This window comes from Podarcis muralis, chromosome 15 (genome assembly GCF_964188315.1).
Source record: "Podarcis muralis chromosome 15, rPodMur119.hap1.1, whole genome shotgun sequence".
Classification (NCBI taxonomy): Eukaryota; Metazoa; Chordata; class Lepidosauria; order Squamata; family Lacertidae; genus Podarcis; species Podarcis muralis.
Window position 1 is genome coordinate 28,002,363 of NC_135669.1, and position 19,383 is coordinate 28,021,745.

Below are 19,383 nucleotides of genomic sequence, written 5' to 3' on the forward strand. Positions count from 1 at the left end.
ACATTTGTAAGAACTTGGTCATTCAGTGTGTCGGCACCTACACTTTGGAACTCCCTGCCTCTTGATATCAGGCAGCTGTCTTCATAGTACTCTTTTTGGCACTAGCTAAAAGCGTTCTTGTTTAGACAAACCTACCCAGATGCTTTGGGTAGGCAGCTCTGTTTAGGGAAGTTTTTAATGTTTAATGTTTTATCATGTTTTTAATATTCTGTTGGGAGCCACCCAGTGTGGCTGGGAAGACCTGGCCAGATGGGTGAGTTGTAAGTAATAAAGCATTCTTATTCTTATTCTTATACTATTTGAAAGCTGAAGTAATTTTAATCCATTTTTGCATTTTAACTTCTGCATGTTTTAAAGTCTGGCTGTAATTTGTTTCTTTGTAATTTTATCCTTTTGTAAACCACTTTGAGAGTTCTCTTTTTTAAAAAATGAACGATCAAACCGTGTCCAAATGTTATGAAGTAAGTAAATAAATAAACCCCCATCATCACTCACCATTGGGCCTGCTGGCTGGGACTAATAGGAGTCCAACAGCACCTGAGGAGGACACAGGTTCTCTGTCCCTGACCTAGTGCATAATTTTGCGTCCTGGTGGCTGCTTCTGGTGAGCTCAGAAGCAGGGTGTCAACAATGGTGATGCAGACATTTATTCCCACACACTCCCTTATTAATTGGAATCATAGAGAGTATCTGGGCTTATAATCATGAAAGAATCAGATTCTGTTTCCCTTTTAAGAAAAATTGCAGGTTGTTTTAGCCAGGAAAATGGATGCAGAGACTCAAAACTGCAAGTTGTTTAAATAAAACAAGGCCCCCATCTGCAAGGTATATTTAAAACAGTCTCTTTTTACCGCTTTACACAGTCATGACTTCCCCCAAAGAATCTACATTGGGAAGTGTAGTTCAGGGTTGTTAGGAGACCCCTGTTCCCCCTCATAGAGCTACAATTTACAGAGTAGTTTATCAACCTCCCCTTCCAGGGAACACAGAGAATTGTATCTCTGTGGGAAGGAAGGGCATCCCATCGCCCATAACAAACTAGTTTCCAGGATTCCCCGTGTATTTGTGTGTTAGCCTGTTTCTCAATAAACAGCCACTTGTTCTGGGCTTATAAAATGAGCAACCCTGCCTTATATTCAGTGGGGCTGGCCTGAAACATAAAAGCCCAGACAGATAGGGCTTTTTCTTTCTTTCTTTCTTGGTTGGGAACCCTTCTCTGATAAGGCCCCTCCAACTGTAGATTGTGTTGGAGAGAACCACTGCAGTCTTTTTCAGGAGAAAGATTAATGGTGTGGAAGGAGGAGGAACAGACCAGGAGGAAGACACACACAGAGAGATGGACTGGTGTGTTCAGCTAAGATGAAGACCAAGACTGAAGAAATATCCTGTATTGCGCCACATTCTCTACAGCTGCACTCAACCCATACATTCAAAGCCCATGACTTTCCCCAAAGAATCCCAGGAACAGGTCATTTCTTGTTGGTGCCTGGGAATTGTAGCTCTGTGAAAGGGGAAACTAGAGTTCCTAGGACTGCACGGAGGAGATGTCATGCGCTTTCAATGTACTGCGTGGTACAGCAATCTATGTCTTTACTGAGGCTCTGCTGCCCTCTTTTGGTTTTGTATTTATTTATTTATTGCACTCAGAGAACCTTTTGAGTCATGTTCATCACATTAAAATAGCAATGCTTTTCAAAAGCAGAAACTGGAGCATGGGAGAGGCAGAAGGTCGATGTGACAGATCTCTGGGTTTTATGATAATAACAACAAAATTGCACACACATACCAAATTAGTACTAGTAACAAGAAGGAAGCTGGTGCAGGTGAATGGCTTAGGTGTCGCCAGGAGCGGATTTTGTGTGTGGAAGGACTATGATGAGCTCAGTTCAGCTCTGGTACGCCAACCAAATTTCCCTGGCTCAGAATTCTTCAACCCTAAGTGTACATCTTTCACACCAGGCTCTGGTTCGTGGATCTCAGGGTTCTAATGAAAAACAAAGTACAGTGGTGCCCCGCAAGACGAATGCCTCGCAAGACGGAAAACCCGCTAGACGAAAGGGTTTTCCGTTTTTGAGTTGCTTCGCAAGACGATTTTCCCTATGGGCTTGCTTCGCAAGATGAAACGTCTTGCTAGTCTTGCGTTTTTTTCCTCGCTTTCCCCCCCTTTTTCTAAGCCGCTAAGCCGCTAATAGCCTTTTAGCAGCTTAGCCGCTAATCCTTTAATAGCCGCTAAGCCGCTAAACCGCTAATAGCACTAATCCGCTTAGCCGCTAATAGGGTTGCTTCACAAGACGAAAAAACCACTAGGCGAAGAGAATCGTGGAACAGATTCTTTTCGTCTTGCGAGGCACCACTGTAGATCATGTGAGCCTGATTTTTTAAAAAAAAAAAAATCCCAGAGGGTGACTTCAATATCTGCACAGAGCCTGCTCTTGGGCCACCTCGAGACTTCATGGCCTCCATAGGTCTCTCTTGGGTGGTCATCAGGCCAGCACACCAGGCACGGCACTCTCTTGATTTGATCTTTGCCCCACTGTAACTAAGTCAAGTTTTACAGCCTGTGCTTTCTGACTAATGTATGGAGAGGCACATGAACCTGACCTTTGAAGAGCTTGTAAGTAAACCAATTTTTAACTTACCAAACATGTGGCCTTTGGGGGAAAGAGGGGAGCTTTGGAAGGAACTTGAAAGAGCAATCTAACGGTCTGCATTTCCATGCTTTACTTTGCTGCATGTTTTGTGATTTTAAATCTCTGCTGGGGTTCTCTCACCAAAGAATAGTTGCCACAAACCTAGATCTTAGCATCCAGGAATTCTCATTTTATACTTTTTCCATGCCACCAACACCTTATGCTATATTATTCTGCTTAAAGATTGTTTCACTGCTTTTTAGTCTGTATTCAAGCCTGATAAAGAGCACTGGAATTCTTTCCACTAGTGTCGCTGTTGCTGCCAACTCCAGAAGAACTCTTGCGTTTGGCAAAACATTTATGTATTTATTGTAAGCCACAGCGATTAATTAGCAGGTGCTAGAATTGCAATGAGTTACAAACTGAAATTCAAAGGCATCTCATTGACGAAATGGTTGATGAGAATCTGGGATCTGCTGCTTGTGTGGAAACTTTGCAAATACTATTGCAATCGCTGAAGTTAGGTTGGGAAACGAAAGCTTTGTTGAGTAATGGACCATTTCTGTTATGCTTTGGAGCAGTACAGGGTCAGATGAGGTTCTGTCTTGTGATTTACTGAGAACACTGTGAAACAGAACACATGAAACAGGGTTGTGATGAGATAGAGAGGGCAGGATATGAACCTAGAAAGTTATTGTGACATATTTGAAAGGGCAGAAAACAATGATATAGTTCTAGTATTTATTTATTTATTTATGTACGAACCCTTCACCGTAAGAGCAACATCATAACCATACAGATACCAAAAACATAAAACGATTCTTTTGATGCCACTCACAATATAAGCAACAGCACCAAACCCTCATGCACATTTTCCCTAAGAAATTTGCGAATATGCAATTGCTGGTATTGAGATTAACACTAGAGGGGGCTTTGAATTCACAAATTCAGAAAACCCCCAGAGGAGCTGAAAGGAGCTAGTCCAGTCCATTTTTGAATGTGGCAAGGGAAGAGATCAAGGACTTTCTTCTGGAAAGCAACCTTGGGGGGGGGGGGATGGACGACAAAGTTACCTAATTAGCACTCTTCGAAGCAATAGATGAAGCGAAATCTTCCGAAATTTGCAGTTACCTTTGAATGTTACGATGCAGTTCTCCAACTAATCAATGTGCACAGAAATGCATATATTGCTGTTGGAGTGTATTGGTCCTCTACCCGTGCTCAGCCTGTATATTTGTATATAAAATGCAACAGTCTCCCGTGGCTTCTTTCCAAAGAAAATGAAACCTGGTCAAATGCTGTGCCTTGGGAAAGTCTCAACAGTAGGGAAAGAGGGAAGAATGTAACTCCTGTCTGTTGAACTGGGACAGCTCACTTGATAGAGCATGAGACTCTTAATCTCAGGGTTGTGGGTTCGAGCCCCAGATTGGGCAAAAGATTCCCAATGGCCCTCGTGGTCCCCTCCAACTTTACAATTCTATGGTTTTGATTGCCCTTGGTTGTTGTGCTCAAGTCTTGATTTCAGGCTTCCTATATAGGTTATTGTAGTGATGTATGGAAGTGAGAGCTGGACCATCAAGAAGGCTGATCGCCGAAGAATTGATGCTTTTGAATTATGGTGCAGGAGGAGACTCTTGAGAGTCCCATGGACTGCAAGAAGATCAAACCTCTCCATTCTGAAGGAAATCAGCCCTGAGTGCTCACTGGAAGGTCAGATCGTGAAGCTGAGGCTCCAATACTTTGGCCACCTCATGAGAAGACTCCCTGGAAAAGACCCTGATGTTGGGAAAGATGGAGGGCACAAGGAGAAGGGGATGACAGAGGACAAGATGGTTGGATAGTGCTCTCGAAGCTACCAGCATGAGTTTGACCAAACTGAGGGAGGCAGTGGAAGACGGAAGTGCCTGGCGTGCTCTGGTCCATGGGGTCAGGAAGAGTCGGACATGACTAAACGACTAAACAACAACAACAGCAACATGTAGGTTATCTACATGTCATCTATCTATCATCTGTCTGTCTGTCTGTCTGTCTGTCTATCTATTTCTATTATCTATCTATCTATATCTATCTATCTATCTATCTATCTATCTATCTATCTATCTATCTATCATCTATCTATCTATCTATCATCTATCTATCATCTATCTATCTATCTATCTATCATCTATCTATCATCTATCTATCTATCTATCTATCTATCTATCTATCTATCTATCTATCATCTATCATCTATCATCTATCTATATCTATCATCTATCTATCTATATCTATCTATCTATCTACAGTATCTATCTATCTATCTATCTATCTATCATCTATCTATCTATCAATCATCTATCTATCTATATCATCTATCTATCTATCTATCTATCTATCTATCTATCTATCTATCATCTATCTATCTATCTATCTATCTATCTATCATCTATCATCTATCATCTATCATCTATCATCTATCTATCTATCTATCTATCTATCTATCTATCTATCTCTATCTATCATCTATCATCTATCATCTATCATCTATCTATCATCTATCTATCTATCTATCTATCATCTATCTATCTATCTATCTATCTATCTATCTATCATCTATCTATCTATCTATCTATCTATCTATCATCTATCTATCTATCTATCTATCATCTATCTATCTATCTATCTATCTATCTATCTATCATCTATCTATCTATCTATCTATCTATCTATCTATCTATCTATCTATCATCTATCATCTATCATCTATCTAATATCTATTTTTCTATCAATCTAACCCATGGGGAAACTGTGCTTGACAGCTGCTTGTCTACAACTCTCATCATACCTGACTATCTATCTATCTAATCCATGGGGGAGGGGGGTGGCACTTTGGGACTGCAGCTGTGAGGTTCGGGCAATGCATTTGCAGATTCAATCTAGTGCTCCCTCTGCCCCATCCCTGCCCATTCTCTTCCCTGGTACTTGGCGGCAATGCTGCTGAGCCAAGGGGGCAGCTCCTTCCCTGCTGGATGGGAGCTGAATCCAGCAACGAGGGCCACAGGTCCCCCCAATTCCCGATCTGGGTTGGCATGAACCAACCAAAGATAAACATGGGAGAGGTTTAGGCAGCATCCGGTCTGCCGATCAGTGTGGTCCAGTGGGCTTGAATAGGGTAATTCAATCTAAGGGAGCTGGGCATGTTTAGCCTGGAGAAGAGGAGGTTAAGGGGTGATATGATAGCCATGTTCAAATATATAAAAGGATCAAATCAAATTTTATTAAACGGTCACAGACCAGGTTAACTCGTACAGCTAGTCAGCGAAGCATAACACCAGGAAAAAACAAAGGACAATTTCAATACAGATTAGGCCATAACAGCAATTTGAAATTAGACAGCATAAATAAAATTAAGTATTTGCCTTCGCCTGCATATTGACATTGGAAAGCTCTTGTTTCCTGCGCCTAATAGCGGCTACACAGAATTTGGCAACATTGATCGTAATTTCAGGAACCTTATCTTCTACCAAGGCTCTCATACGTTGGGGTTCTGGTACATTTTTAAGCTTTTGTAGAACTGGGGCAATAAAGGTCAGGCGTAGATCCTCGTAGTAACTACAGTGCAGCAATACATGCAGACTTGTTTCCACTTCCGATGAGCCACATGGGCAAACACGTGACTCATATGGTTTGCCCTCATATCTGCCTAGCAGCAGGGCAGAGGGCAGAACGTTAAATCTGGCCAGGGTGAAGGAGTGTCTGTACTTAGGTATTTGTAAATCAGCCAGATAATTTGCGGGTGAGAACCCTCTTCCAAAGTCTCTAATTGTGGCATGTTTATCCATTTTGCCCATATGGCATTGCAGCTCTATGTCCCTAATGCGTTGGAGCACTTGACTTCTGGCTCTCTCATATCCTGCCGCTATCAAGATCTGCGGGGAGAATCCCAAGCTTCTTATCTTTTCAAACAGGGAAGCTTTCCAGGTAGAATGAAAGGTGTCTAAGAGTGTTAAAGGAGCCAAACCGGCCGGGAAAAAAATAAGTTTTAACCAGTAGTGTATCTTTAGAATCCACAACCGCGCGTTAACGGGTGGTTGTCCAACTTCTAAGCGGACAGCTATATTAGATACACAGGGGGGGATCCCCAATAAACACCGATAGAATTTTGTTTGAAATGCCTCCATAGGCGCAAAATTTTTAAAACTGCAAACCTGGGATCCATAAGTGAGTTGTGGGAGTATTTTTGCAGCAAAAACCTGGGAGGCCGCCGGAACGTATTTACCCCCTTTCCCGTGAAAAAATCTTGTAAGGGCTTTATTGGCCCTTCCTGCGTTGGCAATGGCGTTTTTCATCTGTTGGTGCCACGAGACCCTTTCCTGAAAAGTTATTCCCAGGTATTTAAAAGTTGCTACCTGGTCAATAGGATGTCCATTAATTCTCCATTTGTGTTTCCTTCTTTTTTTTGAAAACACCATAATTTTAGATTTGCTATAATTTATTGATAGTTGTTCCGCTTGACACATAGAAGAGGGAGAAAGGTTGTTTTCTGCTGCTCCAGAGAAGCGGACACGGAGCAATGGATCCAAACTACAAGAAAGAAGATTCCACCTAAACATTAGGAAGAACTTCCTGACAGTAAGAGCTGTTCGACAGTGGAATTTGCTGCCAAGGAGTGTGGTGGAGTCTCTGTCTTTGGAGGTCTTTAAGCAGAGGCTTGACAACCATATGTCAGGAGTGCTCTGATGGTGTTTCCTGCTTGGCAGGGGGTTGGACTCGATGGCCCTTGTGGTCTCTTCCAACTCTATGATTCTATGATTCTATGAATCTCATAGGTAAATTTTGGAATGAAAACTTTGGCAGCAATTGAGCCAAGAGTTTGAGTGCTGTGTCCACAAGTGGGAGCATTTTTGTTTTTAGATGTTTTAATTGTGTCTAAAGGCAGATTAACCTGAAAAAGTGGAAGAGGCATCCAACAGGAAGAGATGGCCTCTGCAGTAGCCAGCCCCTGATTACCGAGCCAGGTTCAAGGTCCTTGCATTAATTTACAAAGCCCTGAACAACTGAGGTCAGGGATTGCCCAAAGCCTTCTATTCCAGCTTGATCACTGAGATCATTTTCTGGGATGCCGTCAGTCATTTCCCAAGTCGGCGAGGCTCATTTGACAAACGAAAAACAAAAAACACCAAGCCTTTATGGAACTCCCTGCCACTTGAGATTCAGCAGGTGCCTTCAAGGCAAACTTTTAAATGCCTGCCGAAAAACCTCTATTCCACCAGGCCTATGCAGGCAATTAAGAAGACACCCTTCCACCATGGTTAACTGATGTCTTTTTATATATATATATACTTTGCATGGCTTTTTATTGTATGGTTCTCATGGCTGTAAATCGCTGTAAATTGTGAGACACAGCAGTATACAGATACTTAAAAAATAATAATAAATAAAACAAGGAATACATAGTTTCTACTTGATTCAAGTAGGTCTGCCTTAGTCAAAATAAATTAAAACGATTCTTTAAAAAGACTCTTCTTAAAAACATAAGAACTCCCTTAAAAAAATCGAGTCTTCAAAAAAGTTATATAATCTAAGAAAGTCTTTAAAAGAATCCTCCCAGAAGAATTGAAAAATTAAAAAGTAGCCCCTTAGAGACCAACTGAGTAGTTTTAGGTATAAGCTTTCGTGTGCGTGCACACTTCTTCAGATAGTTTCTGTTTGCCAGCCGTGTCAACGCTCCACTGCATTTGCTTGCACCAGATGGAAGTTCAACTTCCCAAGCAAGTCGGTAAACAAGTGTTGGAAATAATTGCGCAGTTGTCACCCCCGTCATTGAGCAGAGCTCTATTTTAAAACGCCAGTTTAGCCCCAAGGTTCGGGAGGGAGGGCAAGGCAGTTTCTGGCAAGGCCCAGCTGTCTGAGTGCAGCACAAACTGGGCTCTTCAAAGCACCAGGCCGGGTGTCTCAGCGCCAGACTGTCCTGGTTGGGAGAGCAGGGAGGCTGAGAAGAGCAGGCAGGCCTTGCTAATGGTGTTTTGACGTATCACTTCAAGCACAATCTGCGCCGCTCGGAAACAGCTGCTCAGAACCCGATGCTGAATGATGGAAGAGAGGAGGGTGAGACGGAGGTTGGAGGTGGAAATTAATGGGAGGTCTAACCTTTTTCGTGTGTGTGTGTGTGTGTGTGTGTGTGTGTGATACAAAATTATGCAAAATACAGCATTACAGACCCTTCAAGTACTCTTGTTTTCAAGGGAGACCGTCCTGGATTTGCAGAAGACATCCCAGTTTCTGATTTGATCCTGGGATGGTCTTCACTCCTTAGGTCTCTATTTTCGCTAGAGGGTATGGAATTAAAAAGGTAAAGGAACCCCTGACCATTAGGTCCAGTCGCGGACGACTCTGGGGTTGCGGTGCTCACCTCGCTTTATTTAAAAGCGGGGGGGGGGGGGCACAGTGTTAAAAGAGGTACTCAGATCAGGATCAGCACCTCCGTAAGTCCTAGGCTGCAGTCCTAGGCTACATTCACATCATACCTTTAAACACATACCTTTATGACACATACCTCTCAACTGTCCTGTTTTAAGTGGGACATCCTGGAATTACAGAAACCATCCTGAATCCCAGGATGTCCTATGTTGGTTCCCGGCCCTGAAAGACATGTACAGTATCTCAATTTTCCTGTGCAGCATGTTAAGAGTATCATGATACCACTTTAAACAGTCATGGTTCCTCCCCAAAGCATCCTGGGAAATGTAGTTTGTGCAGAGACCCCTATTCTCCTCATGGAGCTACAATTCTCAGAGTGGTTTAACCATCCATCCCTCCTCCCAGGGAATTCTAAGCGTTGTAGCTTGGGGTGGGGGGAGGGGGAGGAATGGGGTCTCATAATATTGCATAGCACCCTGAACGAACTGCATTTCCTAGGATGCTGTGGGGAATGCTATGTCTGTTGAAGCAGTAGAAGAGTGCTTTAAATGTCAGTATGGTGAGGCAAAACCTACTCCAGGGAAAAAGCAAGGCAGTAACTTGCCTGCTCATTTCTCCCTCTCACGTAATCCATCTTTAATTCCATTTTCTGAGCCAAATCATCCCTCCACAGCCCAGCTTGAAATTCACAGGCTCCCTGAATGTGCAGTACAGGAAGATGTCAGTTTTTAAAGCTATGGGTGAATGGTTTATATATCCTCAGGCAGTACGTGATGAGATGCTGTTGAGAGGAAGAGAGGCAAATCATGCCAAGTGGCCGATTTCAAAGGGGCTTCCCGAAAGTCCTTAATGCCAGAAATGCACTCCCCAAACTTTGCCACCACAAAGATGGGCTTTTCTGTTGCTGCGCTCCTCTTTCTCAGGAAACTGTTTAATGTTGGAATACGGTGTGGCTTCCAGTTGAACTGAGCACTCATCCTGATTAAGAGCATAAGAAGAAGCCTTCTGGATCAGGTCAGTGGCCCATTCAGTCCAGCATCCTGTTCTCACAGTGGCCACTCAGATCCCTCAAAAGCAGGGCCCCCGAGCACAAGAGCCCTCCCCACACCGCTGACTTAAATTAATGGTATTCAGAAGTATTAGTACAGTTGTACTTCTTGTTACGCCAGTCTCTGGTTGCGTTTTTTCAGGATACGAACGCAGCAAACCTGGAAGTGTATTCTTCCAGGTTTCACTAGGCACGCATGCGCAGAAGCGCTCTGCACACCTCACACATGTGTAGAAGCACTCTATTGCGCCGTGCATGTGCGCAGAAGCAGCACTCTAGCTGTGGACTTTTCGGGGTGCGAACGGCACCCCGGAATGGATCAAGCCTGTAATTAGAGGTAACACTGCACTTCCAACTGTGGAGGCAAAACACAGCCATCCATAATCTTATCCTCCATGAATTTGCCTTAAAAGGTAAAGGTAAAGGTACCCCTGCCCATACGGGCCAGTCTTGCCAGACTCTAGGGTTGTGTGCTCATCTCACTCTAGAGGCCGGGAGCCAGCGCTGTCCGCAGACACTTCCAGGTCACATGGCCAGCGTGACAAGCTACATCTGTCGAGCCAGCTCAGCACACGGAACGCCGTTTACCTTCCCGCTAGTAAGCGGTCCCTATTTATCTACTTGCACCCGGGGGTGCTTTCGAACTGCTAGGTTGGCAGGCGCTGGGACGAGCAACAGGAGCGCACCCCGTTGCGGGGATTCGAACCGCCGACCTTTCGATCGGCAAGTCCTAGGCGCTGAGGCTTTAACCCACAGCGCCACCCACGTCCATGAATTTGCCTTACCCTCTTTAAAAGCCATTCCAGTTGATAGCCATCACTGCCTCTTGTGAAAGTGAGTGCCTTTCCATTTTTGTCTGCCCTGCATATTCCAACATTCGGCTTCACTGGATGCCCATGACTTCTAGAGAGGGAGAAAATATTTCCTAAATCTATCCACCTTCTCCATGACCGAGTTTGTTTTGCAGGCATAGCCAGCCCTGTGGGGTTTGTCCATCAACTGTAGAGAGAGCTCCCATCTCAGCTTTTGACTCCCACGAGCCGTTTTGTGCATTTGGGGTCCACACATGAGGAGAATGTGATGCTGAACTATGCAGACTTCTTGCCCCGATGCCAAGAAAGCGGCCAGATTTCAGGCAACCAACTGCACGCTGTAAAAATGCAGAGGCCGGCGATGACATGACGAGGAAGAATTCCAGCTTGTTTGGGTCAGGACCCCGTTTGTGCAGGTGGCACGGAGAGAAAGGAAGTTTTGTTCCAGCCAGAGCTCAGAACAGAGGCAGCATGGGAAGGGCTCTTGGTGATGGATTGCCCTGTGAAAATAAATGGCAGGAGGGCTTTCTGTGCAATTCTCTCTTCTAAAGGTCCCCACCCCCACCCCCACCCTGTGCCATCATCCATAAGGTTAATCTTATCATCAAGAAAACTGATCGGAATGGCGTTGGTGGCTGCATCCCTGGAACCATCTATCTTTGAAGACAAGGAAGAGGGACATCTCTTCAGTCTGCAATATGTGTTTGTCAGGGACGTTGGAGAATGCTGACAGAATTGGAAAGGGGAGCGGTAATTGGGTGATGTTGGAAATCAATCCGGGGAATGCAATCCGCATTCGGTACTGTTGCTGCTTTCACCTGCAAGCCATGCATGCTTTATTACACCCACCCCTCATTTGCACTGCATTTCCTTTGCACAGACATGAACAGGGTGGAACAATGCAACAACAAAGTGATTTATGTTACTTACGTAAGTTACATAATTTTGCCCCAGCAAAAATTTCATTTTTGGTGGAAGTTGGCCTGCAGTGGAATGCAAACAGTGCTGCATGCAAAGAGTACAGGAAATGGAGTGGGGAAATGTGCCTTCTTACATCCCTAGTAGTTATATTTAGCAGCTGTGGACATCTGGCAGCCACACTGTTTTAATGCCTTTGCTTACAGTCCAACCACCAATATCTGATCACCCCATCTGTGTATATGTAGAAGCGAAAGAGCTAAGATAATAATATGAGCAAAGGTTGTTTCAGCCTTCATCAACCTAGTGCCCTCCAGAAGTTATGGAGTACAATTTCCACCAGTCCCAGCCAGCTTGGCAGAGGTTGGTGTGCACATTTGTGTTGCTTTTGTGTTTTTTTTGGTTTGCCTGGGCCGTGTGCGAAATCAGGGTTGAAATTGCCGTGTGCCTTTGTTCTAAACCCACAGTCCCCAAATTGCGGGTTGCTCTTTTGATTTTAATAGGAGCTGAATTTTACCTCTTCCGATGCGGAGGAAAGAGTTTCTATTTATCTGCTATAATGTTCTCGCTCAAGACCAGTTGAAAGGAGGAAAACCTTTTAGAACATTAAGGGGAAGATCTGGACTATTAATTTTAATGGGAGCTGGGTCTGTATATCCCTTAGGCAGCTTGGGCATGGGAGGGGGGAGTCCTCCACTTAATGCCATCTCTGCTGTTCAAAAGCCTCTAGAAAGCATCTATATTCCCCCCCCCCCCTCGATGGTCCTTGAGAGTCAGGCCTGCATGTAGATCTGGCGAGGAAAGCGGCAATTTATACAGGCCTGCGACAAATGAAGGAATATCACTCCCCACTTTGCATTACAACAAGGGAGAAAGGGGGTGGCTTTGGATCTGCTTGTGCTCCCAGGAGGTCACTGAGAGTTGAAGTCCCATTCAGCCGCTCGCCTCGCCAGGTGGAACAATCTGCAACGCTCAGCCCCATGGCGTCAAGGCACAACATCCCGACCTCAGCCTGTTTTCCCCATCGGCAAATGCCACAAGCTTGGCTGGGCGGCTGTTGATGTTACAAACACACAGAGAGATGCAGAACCTGTTGGAAAAAAGGAGTCTCTGAATCAAGAGAGTCTCCCCCCTCCTCCCCACAAGAAATGGGCCGTTTGAGCACGGAGCTCAGCAAGAGGAGAAGGAAACCAGATCGCTGGCTTTGCTCCTGCTGGGTCTTCCTCAGACAAACATGGAATGTGTTAACATCCATACGTCTTCTGAGTTGATGAATGGAGGAAGGGTTCAAGGTCATAAAGTCACGGAGAAGAGTTGCCTCGAAATCCATATTGTGAATGTAAGGAGGACCCTGAGCTGCATCAGAAGGACTCTAATGAAGCATCTGGTCCAGCACCCTGTACTCACAGTGGCCAATCAGATGCCTACACGGGAAGCAAGACTTGAGCACAACAACCAAGGGCAATCAAAATCATAGAACTGAAGAGTTTGAAGGCACCTTGAGGGCCATCTAGTTCAACCCCCTGCAATGAAGGAATCTTTTGCCCAACGTGGGGCTCTCTCGAACCCACAGCAGTGAGAGTCTCAGACTCTACTGACTGAGCTATCCCAGTCAAGAGGACAGAGCAACTCCTCTATGAAGGAGGATTGCAGCATCTGGGACCTCTTTGTTTAGGGAAAAGGCGAGCGACAGGCAACATGGTAGAGGTTTATGAAATTATGCGTGGCATGCAGATAAGCTTTTCTCCCTTTCTCAATACACTAGAACTGGTGGGCATCTAAAAAAGCTCAGTGGTGGGATATCCAGGACAGATAAAAGAACGCCCTTCTTCATGCAGCGCATAGTTAAACTATGGAACTCACTCCCACAAGAGACTGTGACGCCCAACAACCTAGATGGCTTCAAAAGAGGATTAGAAAATTCATGGAGGAGAGGGCATCTGGTTGGCCATACGAGAATGGAATGCTGGAGGAGATGGGCCATCAGCCTGATGCAACATGCTTCTCCTATGTTCAACAGCACTCTCCCAGCTTGGGATGCCCAGGAGGAGCTGGTATTCAGAGGCGTACTGTCTCTGGCAGTGGAGGTAGAGCATCATCCCCCTGGCTAGTAGCCACTGATAGCTTTATTCTCCATGAATTTCTTTAATCCTCTTTTCAAAAAGCATTTGAGTTGGTGGCCTTGGCTGCACCTTGTGGAAGCAAATCCCATAGCTTAACTAATGCACTGCATGGTGAAGTGCTTCCTTTTGTCTGCCTTGATTCTTCTAGTCATTCAACTTTATTGACTGTCCCCGAATTCTCATATTGGGAGGGAGGGAGGAAAACTGCTCCCTGCTCACTTTCTTCACACAACACATAGCCCCTCATCTAGCTCAGTATAGTCTATATTGGCCAGCTGTGGCTCTTGAGGTTCTTAAGCAGGATGCTTCCCCTGCCCTACCTGGGATACTAGGGTTGGAACATGGGGCCTTGCAAGGCACATCCTCCATCACTGAGCTACGACAAACCCTGCAACTTTTCTCTGATGAAAATAGGGACGTTCTATTCAATAATAAGGGATGCGGGTGGTGCTGTGGTCTAAACCACAGAGCCTAGGACTTGCCGATCAGAAGGTCGGCAGTTTGAATTCCCGCGACGGAGTGAGCTCCTGTTGCTCGGTCCCTGCTCCTGCCAACCTAGCAGTTCGAAAGCACGTCAAAGTGCAAGTAGATAAATAGGTACCGCTCCAGCGGGAAGGTAAACGGCGTTTCCGTTCGCTGCTCTGGTTCGCCAGAAGCGGCTTAGTCATGCTGGCCACATGACCCGGAAGCTGTACGCCGGCTCCCTTGGCCAGTAAAATGAGATGAGCGCTGCAACCCCAGAGTTGGCCACGACTGGACCTAATGGTCAGGGGTCCCTTTACCTTTATTCAATAATAATAATAATAATAATAATAATAATAATAATAATAATAATAATATTTATTTATTTATACCCCACCCATCTGACTGGGTTGCCCCAGCCACTCTGGGCAGCTTCTGACATATGTAAAAACATAACAAAACATTAAACATCTAAAAAATTCCCTATGCAGGGCTGCCTTCAGACATCTTCTGAAGGTTGTACAGTTACTTATCTCCTTGGCTCGGGGGTTGCATAACTCCCTCCATACCTTCTGACATCTCTCTGATGAAAATAGGGACCTCCTAAGGAAAAGCACATCATTCCAGGATCCAATCAGAAACCAGGATGGCTTCTGTAAATCTCGGACTGTCCCTGGAATATAGGGGCACTTGGAAGGTCTGCTACAGCCTTGCAAACTCTTGACCCCCTCTGCAGCCTCTCTCCCTCAACTGCCTTCCCCCCAGGCATGAACCAGGTCAGCAGACCAGCTTTTGACATGCTGCTAAATGAGTGACCTTATCCAGGGTACCAGGTGCCATGCAAACAGCCCAGGTGAAATATGGCTCATAGAACGCAGGTGAGCTATTAGTGAAGCAGTGGCCGGAGTTTGGTTGCCCTGTTGCTAAGCCCGGCGGCTGTGCTGTCTGGGCTCTGGGCCGTGGTGTGCCTGCCTGGAATCTGGGCCATTTGTGGATTTCTGTGCCATGTTGAAATGCTGGTCTCCGTCTAGGAAAAAGTTCAGGCAGGACCCCTTGGAAGATCAATGGAGGGTGTCGGCGAGGGGTGGAGGGTGGGAAGCAGGTGACCGCCGGAGTCTCAGCCAGACAGGGCTTGTCTTTCAGCAGCTGTAAGCCATTTATTAGTTGGGTTTTAATGTTTCCGAAAAAGCCCCGTTGGGTGGGCAGAGGCTGGGGAGAGACAAGTGTGGGGAAGGGGGAAAAATGTGTTAATTACCAGTCCATTTGTGTGACGCAGGTCTGGCCCAGTCTGTCATCTCTTCTCCCCCCCCACCCCCCGACTAGCCTTCCATTTTCATGAGGGGATCCCGGCGGGGCCTTTGTTGCCCGGGATCACCATGGAGACGGCAGCTGCAGCTGACTCTCCCTGTTAGAACAAACCGCCAGCGCCTCAGAAACCATTTTGGAAGCATTTGTCCCGACAGCCTCTGCTAATCTCTCTTTCATTTGTAATTATCTTATCACACAAGCATTCTCGAAGTGCTATCACGGCATTCCCTTTCTTCCTCTCCCACCCACCCCCCTCCCGCCAATGCTGCCCACCCCACACGGCCACAAATGCCCCTCAGGGCATTTGGGTGTGTTAGCAAAGGTAAAGGGCAGTGGCGGAGTGCCCAGCCCGAGATGGACAGAGCAGGCTTCAAACAGGCCTGAGTCCCAACAGGCTGCCTTGTCATGGGTCTGGCGCGATTGAAGTTGGCCGAGTTCTGGGGCTTGGAGCCCTTTGAGGCTGGCTGTGATATCTCTGCCAAGAATAATTGAACAACTAGTTTTATCAGGGAGAATCGACAGCTGTAGAGAGAGAGAGCAGGCGATTTCTAGAGGATTAGGGAAGAGCTGTGAAAGGGGACTCTCACGGGAAGTGGATTCGGTCAGCCAAGAACAAATGTTGAAGGCTTTGGGTTTTTTCCCTCTTATTTTGGGGTTTGTTTTCTTCGTTTATGTTTTCATTTGTGAAAAAAATTATAAGTTGCTGAATAATAATAAAAAGTGCAGACAGAAAACAAAACAAAACAAAACATCCTCTTCTACAATATTGTCGCATGCTATCCCAGTCTCTGAGTGGTACCAATCTCTGGTTTCCTCAGAATGAGGGACAGAGGAAATTGTGGTGTCTTCAGGATATAGAGTTTATTTACACATACATACAACCTGAGCCCACGATGGAGGTGGGGGAACTAATTTAGCTAAAAATTCGTCCGTTAAAAAAAATCATTTTACATTGAAATCTAGATACCGAGGAAGAAGGTTCTTGCCACAGCCCTCTCACTAAAATCTTCATTTTATTGATCTGAGCAGATACCAGGGTGGAAAGCAACACAAAGACACACCCACAAATTCACATAATATGCAACAACAAGACCGCTAGAATTCCTTCCAATCAACTGGAGCACCTAAAAATAGGATTAAGCCAACTCCAATAGACTAAACAACTGAACCCCCCCCGGCCTTTGCCAGACATTGAATTTGTGAATTTTAAAAAAACCCTATGAGCATTTTAGTGCAAATTTCTTCTAACAGGCACATTTTTGTCCAATGTACACATTTTTTGGGAAAGCTATTTCTCCTAATGTAATGCATTTATGTATGGTATGCTACATCCCCCAGTGGGTGCAAACTTTGCCCTAGTGCACACAGTTTTGTAGGTATCACTTGGCTGGAGACTTGCATGGCAAAATTCAGGGAAGTGCAAATTTCAAAGTGGGTTTGCCTTTAAATGTAAACTGAATCAAATCGTCCCACCAATCCCCACCTCCACGTCCTACACCCATTGAAATAATGGCCTTGTAAAAACGACATTTTTAAGAGGGTCACAGTGTCCTTTCTCTTGGCAGATCAAGATGAACAGGTGATAGCAGAAGCTGCAAGGTTTTTAACTGGGGCATTTAGAATAAGATCCATTATTTGACTATTGATCCAGATCCCCAAAATGTATTTTATAAAATTAACTTTTTACCTTTATCCCATGTATACTGCATTTTGTTTTATTGCTATGGCTGGTGGCTGATGCAAATAAAGATTCATTCATTCACTCACTCATTCACTCACTCACTCATTCATACATTTTTAAGAATGTAGGCCTATGGGTAATCAAACGAAGGAAATACTTAGCAGAGACCAGAGGAGGAAAGGAAGAGGCTAGGAACAGGATGTCGGGCCAGGAAGGAGGAGAATCAGGAGCAACTGGCTTTCGTTCATGGGAGAGGATGAAGCCAGACTTGATCAAGGCCTGGGGCTCGGCAGCCTGGGATATGAGATGTGCACTTTTTAAGCAAATAACTTCCCCAGAAAGAAGGATACTCATAAATAATAATGTTCTGGCATGTATGAATTCATGAAGCGCCCATGACCGGAGGGATGAGAAAGAAAGAGAGAGAGAGGGGAAATGCTATTTATTCTGGAGACTTTAATTTAATTTGACAAATAGACATCATGGCAACAGACACCGTGTTATCTCCATTTCAAGAGGCAGAGATTTACAGTGCAATCCAACCACAGATCTGCAAAGATGGGGAAGGTTTGGATAGAGCTCACCTTGGCCCTTTCTCTAGAAACCATTGAGACTGATGGAACTGATGAGGCTCTGCCTGTAACAAAAAAGACATACAACGGGGTCCAAAGGGTCCTTATTCTGAAAACAAATATTTGATTGTTTGCTTGACTCCTGATCCCTCAGCTCTCATCCCCAACTTAAACCAAGCTGAAGTTTGCTCACATCTGTTCCTTGAAAGGGCTGAGTGGGAGGACACCTGCTTTGCCTACAGAAGGTCCCAGTCTCAATCTCTGTGCACAGCTAGATCGCCCAATGGCTCTGACTTTGTATAAAGCCACTTCCCAGGTTCCTGGCTAGCTATCTCTCCCTTTGCTCTCTCCCCACTGTAAAAACTGAGCTCTTTTGACCTATCATCTCTCCCCCCCTCTCCTGCTTGTGATGCTTCATATACACCAGACCCACCAAGTTTCCCTGTTTTCCAGGGACAGCCCTGGATTTACAGAAGCTGTCCCAGTTTCTGAGTTGACCCCAGAACGTCCTGCTTTTCCTTAGGATGTTCCTATTTGCATCCTAGAAATGTTGGAGGGTATGGAGATATGTGACCCCCAACGCCAAGGAGATAAGTCACTATGCAACCTTTAGAAGACATCTGAAGGCAGCCCTGTATAGGGAAGTTTTTAAATGTTTAATGTTTCATCATGTTTTTATATATGTTGGAAGCCACCCAGAGTGGCTGGGGAAAGCCAATCAGATGGGCAGGGTATTATTATTATTATTATTATTATTATTATTATTATTATTATTGAATTATGGTGCTGGAAGAGACTCTTGAGAGTCCCATGGACTGCAAGAAGATCAAACCTATCCATTCTGAAGGAAATCAGTCCTCAGTGCTCACTGGAAGGACAGATCCTGAAGCTGAGGCTCCAATACTTTGGCCACCTCATGAGAAGAGAAGACTCCCTGGAAAAGACCCCGATGCTGGGAAAGATTGAGGGCACAAGGAGAAGGGGACGACAGAGGACGAGATGGTTGAACAGTGTTCTTGAAGCTACCAAAATGAGTTTGACCAAACTGCAGGAGGCAGTGGAAGACAGAAGTGCCTGGCGTGCTCTGGTCCATGGGGTCACGAAGAGTCGGACACGACTAAACAACTAAACAACAACAATTATTGGAAAGGATATCCCTATTTTCACTGGAGAAATGTTGGAGGACAATACAGTGATGGTGCTATGCACGAATAATAATAGTGATGATGATGTCATTATTTTGGCTATTTGGGTCCAAACATGACACCTGCCCATTGGCTGAATGAAGAAGAGAAGAATCCTGTGAGGGATGGAGAAGCCTCGCTTTCGCATTAAGAGCGTTGATTGCTTGTTTTCCCAACACAGTTCAGTCGCTCTGCTTATCAAAGAGCCCTTCAATCAAATCTCATTACATTAGTTAGTGCTGAATT